Below are 7,102 nucleotides of genomic sequence, written 5' to 3'. Positions count from 1 at the left end.
TGATTTCCAAATCTTAGCTTTCTTATTGTTCCTCAGCATTTAAAATACTTGGAAAAAATCACCAGGAACAATTGGTTCTCTTTAAGTTCTTGAGTTTCTTTTTGTTTATTTGTTCTAATTGTTTATACATGACAGTAGAATTCAGTTTGACGAATCAGACATAAATGGAGTATAATTTCTCATTCTTCTGATTGTACGTGATGTAGAATCACCCTGTCATGTAGTTATATACACATATAGGGTAGCAATCTCTGATTCATTATCTTTCCTACACCCTGTCCCCTCCCCTCCCTTCATTTCCCTCTGCCTAATCCAAGATAACTCTATTCTTCCTTAGCCACCCCACCCCTTATTGTGAATTAGCATCCACATATCAGTGAAAACATTCTGCCTTTGTTTTTTGGTATTGGCATATTTCACTTAAGTGTATTCTTTAGCTCCATCCATTTACTGGCAAGTGCCACAGTTTTATTCTTTTTTAAGGCTGAGTAATATTCCATTGTGTATACACACCACATTTTTTTTATCCATTCATTTGTTGAAGGACACCTAGGTTGGTTCCAAGGTTAAGCTATTGTGAACTGGGCTGCTTGCTATAAACGTTGAGGTGGCTGTGTCACTATAATATACTGACTTTAAATCCTTTGGGTATAAACTGAGGAGTGGGATAGCTGCGTCAAATGGTGGTTCCATTCCAGGTTTTCTGAGGACTCTCCATACCTCTTTCCATAATGGTTGCAGCAATTTGCAGTTTCACTAGCAATGTATGAGTGTACATTTTCCCCCACATCCTCGCCAAAATTTATTGTTGCTTGTATTTTGATAATTGCCATTCTACTGGAGTGAGATGAAATCTTTGAATTTCTTTCCTTCTAATCCTCACTGCTATTGCCTTAGTCCAAGCTTTTATTATTTCTCATCTAAAATATTGCTTTCAAATGTTACAGAAGGGATATAGCACAAAGAAGATTAAGTGGAAAGAATATAGACTGGAATTGAAGAAAAGTTTAGAGTATCATTTCCAATTCTTAGTGGTGAGTTAACTAAATTTTTACCAGTAATTTATTTGAATTATGGTTTTTCCTTTGGTAAAATGGATATTTACTTTCCAGGTTACTCCATAGATTTATATACTAATGTGCTTGAAGGATCCAGCATCATGCCTGATACTTAATAGTTCTTTAACCAATGACAGGTAACTTTCCTATTAGTCAGAGCCTGTTTCTGGTGAGAGAAAGAAAAGCAGTTCAAATGAGTTAAACAAAAAGAAGAAACAGATTGATAGATCCATCTGGGAATTTCCAGACATTGTCAATTAGGGATAAAGCAGTGTCAACAGAACTCTGTCTTCTCTTATTTTTCTCAAGTCTTGGCTTCAATTTTACACAATCACTTTCTACATTGGGAACTCAGTTTACATCCTTACATTATCTGAAAGAACCCACGAATTAGAGGGAAGCAACTTAGATCAGTCTTACTTGATTCTCACTAACCTGTGGACAAATCACTTGTCCTGGGAAACGTAGCATCAGCATTGACCCAGCTTTGTGGTTGTGTGGAACACTGTGATTGACAGTCCAGCAGGACCCCAAGTGCAGAAATTCTTCCTAGGAAATAATGTTTTCAGACAAAGACCATGTGCAACCACACCTTTCCTCCCCAACTTTCTGTCTCCTGCATTTCTGTCTAGCATATCCTCAACCATTTTCTTCCTAAAATATGGAGTATACTTTGTAACTCCCCAAAACTTAAAAACTGGCACTCAGAAAACATAATGCTAACTTCTTCACAGGGCTCAAAAATGCATATATATCTTATCTCAACCAACCCTCCAAACTTTCCTCTGTGTCTCAGGGCTATCACCACCTCAATAAGCACTGAGTTTTCCCTCTTGCCTTTGCTCAACCCTTTCTTTTGCTTGGAAGAATCATTTTTTTTTTTCTGTGTCAGCTTAGAGGTGCCCTATCTGTCTTTCCAAACTGCAATGGAATTCATTCTTTTTGTTTACCCCAAACCCTTCCTCCTTAGAGAATCTGCTTGTCTCCCACTGCAACTCTGTATTTGGAAGGCTTGCCAATTATATAGGGCCTGACCACGTTCTCTGAGCAACTGCAGATTGGAAAGGCTTTGAGAGTTATAAAATAATTTCTAACATACAGAGAAAGCCTACATTCAGTAGGAGACAATGAGGCCAAGATGCAGAGAGAATCAGAGAGATAGGATAGCCCAAGAACCTGAATCTGAATGCTTCAGATCTTGTTATAATAGTGACAACCAATAATCTATTTTATTTTGTTTCTCTTTACTTATGTTGAACTGAACCTCTGTCACTTGACAAAAACTGCCAGGTTCAGCTTAAATATTTTTTTCCTCTAAGAGACCTTTCTGGACTTGGTTCTTGTAGATCTCCTCTATTAGACTGATTTCTGTTTTTTGGAAGGTCCACATAAGTGTTTCCCTATCCCACTAGGTACCTTCATTAAGTGTTACTATTTTTCTGTCTGTGCTAGACTGGGAGCTTGCCTCCTACCCTGTTAGCACAGGGTCTTATACACAGGAGAGTTTTGAAAATTGTTTATTGAAGTGGCTTGCCAAAGGGGGTTAAAAGAAGGGTTTCCATCCCATTTGCCCATGTATTTCTCTTTTTATTTTTAAACTCTGCATTGATAATTGAATCATAAATAGTCTAAAATATTTCACTGAAAATGTATTTTTTGAAAAATATATGCCAGAAACCAGAGAACATAAGCTATATTTGAAGCGGAAAAAGGTTACATTTTCAAATAATGAACTCGAGCCATTTCTGTGTCTTACCTCTAAATAGCAGGTACAAATTGGTTTATTTGCATTTTCTTGGTTAATTACACATTTTGGAATGATCTTTCCATGTGGAAGTCATTGATAACAGGATCTAATTCCAGAGACCAAAGTGCCATTAGTTTCATTGAATTGAAGCATTTTCAGAGGGTTGGAGTCAAAGCCTGGGAATTAGAAATCATGGGTCTTAATTACATCTTGTTCCTAGATTGGTTGTTTTCTTGGAAGCATACAACCTCAAAAAATTCAAGTGTTTATAAAATGAAGATGGGAATATGCATCCTTCAACATCAGACCTTTATTTCGTTTAATGAAATATGACCTATAAATACCTTTGAAATTCTAGGGCGATGTTCATTACTTTCCTGAGCCCTTAAATTGAAGGACAGTTTTAGCAAAGTGAATCGATAGGTAAATTGGCTATGCTTTTATGAACCTCTTTTATTATAGCAATGATTGTTTGGTCTGATCAAGGCCTCCAGTCCAAAGTGTGCAAAGTCCAGTTGTTTGTACAGAAGGCACAGGAATAATGAAGAGAAGAAAGCTGATCTGAATTGGATGCCTGCTTTACATGGGTGCTGGGCTAGGCTCTTTACTTACCTTTAATCTTTAGAAAAATTCTTTGAGCTTGAGGATACAGTTTATCCATGATAAGACTGAAGCACAGATACCTTAAGTAATTTTCTTCAAGGTCATATAACCAACAATTGTTTCTGTAAGATCCTGTGGAGGTCTGTGTGATGGTTTTCCATAGAATTAATTATAATGTTAAAATGTCTATGTTTTTGGACATTTACTAAAAAATAGGTACCTATTATGTATGGGTATCTTATCAGAAGTAATGCTGTGTATTTTATGGTTAATTATTGTCAACTGTAAGGAGAACTTTGGCCTTCAAGGTATTTTCCTCTATCAGAGTGGCTCATAAACTGAGAAATTTAGCCCTTCAGTTTGTCTATAGATGGGACTCTATAGAAATGTTGTGGGCAGTCATTTTTGAACTATAGGATGAGCATCAGATTCATTTATGAAGCTTATTGAAAAAATCAGCTTTTGGATATATTTTGTTTAGATTCTGAAGTGTGTGTGTGTGTGTGTGTGTGTGTGTGTGTGTGTGTGTGTGTGTTTACAATCTCTTCCCTGGGATAGGAGACAATGATTCAACATTCCATGGGAGAAGACAAAAGCCAGTTCCGTGGAAGTATGTGTGTGTGGGAAACTCTATAAGACTTAGGTTCTCTTTCTGATAACCTGAGGTGCCTAAAATCACTTCACAGTTGCAGACAAGTCTAAATTGGCTTCAGAACTGACTTACTTTTCATAAAACCCAATTGGCAGAGTTACCTGATCCCAACATGTTTTGTTGTCTCTCAATCTGGAGTCAAACAGTTAACATAAGTGTGAACGCAGCCCTCCCAGGAAGCATGTGTAGCAGCTGAAGTAAGAATCTTTGGCAATAAGCCCACAACCTTACCATGGAGGCTGCACCCTGTTCCACCACCAGATAAGACAGGATAATACCTTCATGTTTCACTTGGCCAGTTTGTAATGTGCCACTCAAAAGGAAGCAAGTCTGTCGAGCTCCTGTGTTCAGCATCTGATTGTCCCCACACTGCTCCTGCCAGCCCTCATTGTGTCACAAGTACATGACTTGCCGGGGCAGTGAGGCTCAACCAACAAGGAGAGCGGGGCTGGGAGGATTATGGCAAAGAGCAGCGAGGCTCAACTAATGGGGGAGTGGGGGAAACCAAGAGTCCCACATCCACATGAGCTCCGCCTTGCTTCATGCAACTAAACCCTGTTGAAAAGCCAGTTCAGATTTTGGTGTAACAACTCTATTGGCAAAAGACAGCCAAAAAACTCTATTTCCCAAAGCTTATTTGTTTTAAACTCAGAGGAAATAGTGTTAGAAGGAGGTCAATGCTATTTCCTTATTTTTATTTATTGAAAAGCAACGTGTGTGTGCACATATGTGTACATATGTGCACATATGTGTGTACATTCATTACTTCCTACACTGGCACAAAAACATCGGTGAAGACTCTTGGAAACAGCCATAAAGCACTACAGGACAAAGCTATTTATTTTATTGATATTTTTCTTGCCCATCTGATATAAAACTTTACCTGCTAATCCTTTCTTATGGGAACTGGCAGTAGTCAAATGTAACAGAGGTGTCCATGGGGCCTGGTATGTGTGTGTGGGGGGGTCTACATCATGATTTACATTGTATCAATATGCAAATGCAAATGGTTTATGGCATAGTTAAATACTTGGTATATATTAGCTATAGATTCAAAATAGCTTTGTAAAAATTATTTCACAATGAATGTAGTGGTAGTGATCACACCAAATGATGAAAACTGGCCTTACAAAACTATAGGGACCATCTAAAAAATTGATGGTATAAAAAATTTCAATATATCTGGCTATAGATGATACCCCCACTCTACTCCACCCCCCCAAACCCATTTAAATTCTTCAAGTGAGAATATCACTTAGAAAGTGCTTTGTAACACTAGAGAATCTTGTGTGCACTTTAAAAAACTTGGCCTTGATCCTCTCTTCTTGTTTCCTGGCCATGGTGGGATGAGCAGCTCTGCCCCACATGCCCTCCCTGCCGTGATGCTTTGTCTCACACAGGCCCCACAGCAAGGCAATAAGCAGACCATGGACTACAACCTTGAACTCTAGCTTTTTTCTATTCCTATACACAGATGTCTACTTTTAAGAGCAAAATTATAGATACATTATAATATTATTTCATTTGTTATACATATATACAATATAATAGATACTCTATAATAATATTTCATTTACTATTTTGAATATCATTATGTCATAAACATGATGTCATTAATACTTGCTTCCTTTATAAGAAAAAGTGTTTATTGGTTATAGAGTACCGTATGAATTTTCCAACCTATTATTGGACACTTCTTTCCACACTTTTCTTATCTGAATATAGATACAGCAATACATTTTTTTGTGCCTATCAACAATCATTTCTTAAGAATAAATTCCCCAAATGGAAACTATTGAATGTTATAGTGATTATGGACATATATTCTATGGTCACATTCAAATTCTTAGCTTATGAATTGTGAGAGTTTGGGAAAATTACTTAGCTTCTAAATGCCTTAATTTGCCTTTCTATAAAATAAAGATACCTATAGTGGTGTCATAAAGGTTCTTTTTTTAATATTCAAAAAATTCTTAATTCAGTGCTTGGCACATAGTAAATGTTCTATAGATGTTTGTAAATGAAAAAAGCAAAGGGTATATACCTTTGTAAGGACTCTGATGCATGTTATCAAATTACCTTCCAGAATGAATCTATCAGTTTATATTTCTTACATTTGCATGTAAGTGTAGTACCTTTGTCCTGCCCTCATGGAGTAGTGCTTAAGGATATGGGAGGTTAGACCACTTTATCTCAAAATCTGGCTTCATGCGGAGGGGTTGCATTTTCCTGGGAGAGTTACTTGACCACGATAAGTTTCAGATTTTTTTTGTTTTTTTTGTTTTCTGTAAAATGGGGATGATGAGAGATATTCACCTTATAGGATTTTTGTGAAGCAGAAATGCACTGATAAAGTGCTTAATGCAGGGCCTTGTACAAAGTAGGAGATCAATAAACTATTAGTCTTTGTTTGCAGTCCCTCTATTTAAAGTGAAAATTAGAATCAGAAAGTATTGCATCTATGGCCGAAGCACTAAGGTCAACATGGCCCAATAAATCAAGTAAGAAAAAGGAAGTATCTGATTCTAAGTTATACAGTTTTTGTATTCTGGACCAATATGGAGATGTTGAGAAAAAATGTCCAAGCAGCCTTGCCATGCCCAGGTTTTAGTAATCAATGATGTGGAGAGTGGAACTGAAATTACAGTCATTACCATTGTTTTAGTGTGAATGTGGAAAGGAGGAAACTTCATCTTGGAAAAAAAGAGACAAGATAATTCAATTAAGCAAAGAAAACTATAGTAGTTGTCTACTTGAAGAGAAAATTAAGTTAGCCAAGTACCAGGTGTGGAATGAGTGAGTACTCAAAACAGGCAGCAAAAGTTGTATTAGCCATTTTGTGAAACCAAAACAAAGCAACACCGGCAATGAACAAAATTCTATAGAAAAAATTTACCTAAGATACCTAAATTTACCTAAGTAGATATTTAAAAACTGGGTAGTACCCCACTCTTCTTGGGTATCACTTGGTCAGCCTTCTATATAAGTTAATAGAAGGACTGGACCTCCTAATTACATACAATCTTGAAGAACATAGAAGTC

General features: G+C 36.8%; 1 protein-coding gene across 1 annotated transcript in view; it reads left to right on the top strand.

Moving 5' to 3' along the window:
• Positions 1–977: 977 nt before the first annotated feature.
• The window catches only part of CCDC39 (coiled-coil domain 39 molecular ruler complex subunit), a 94,505-nt gene continuing 88,380 nt past the window's right edge, over positions 978–7,102 (top strand). Inside the window, exon 1 of the mRNA XM_081302334.1 lies at positions 978–1,034. The gene's annotated coding sequence lies outside the window, so the exon portion shown is untranslated. The remainder of the gene's footprint in view (positions 1,035–7,102) is intronic.

The sequence above is a fragment of the Spermophilus citellus genome (genome assembly GCF_964194105.1).
Source record: "Spermophilus citellus genome assembly, chromosome: 7".
Taxonomy (NCBI): domain Eukaryota; kingdom Metazoa; phylum Chordata; class Mammalia; order Rodentia; family Sciuridae; genus Spermophilus; species Spermophilus citellus.
The sequence above is the reverse complement of the archived record's forward strand: the minus strand, read 5'-3'. Positions and strand labels throughout refer to the sequence as shown.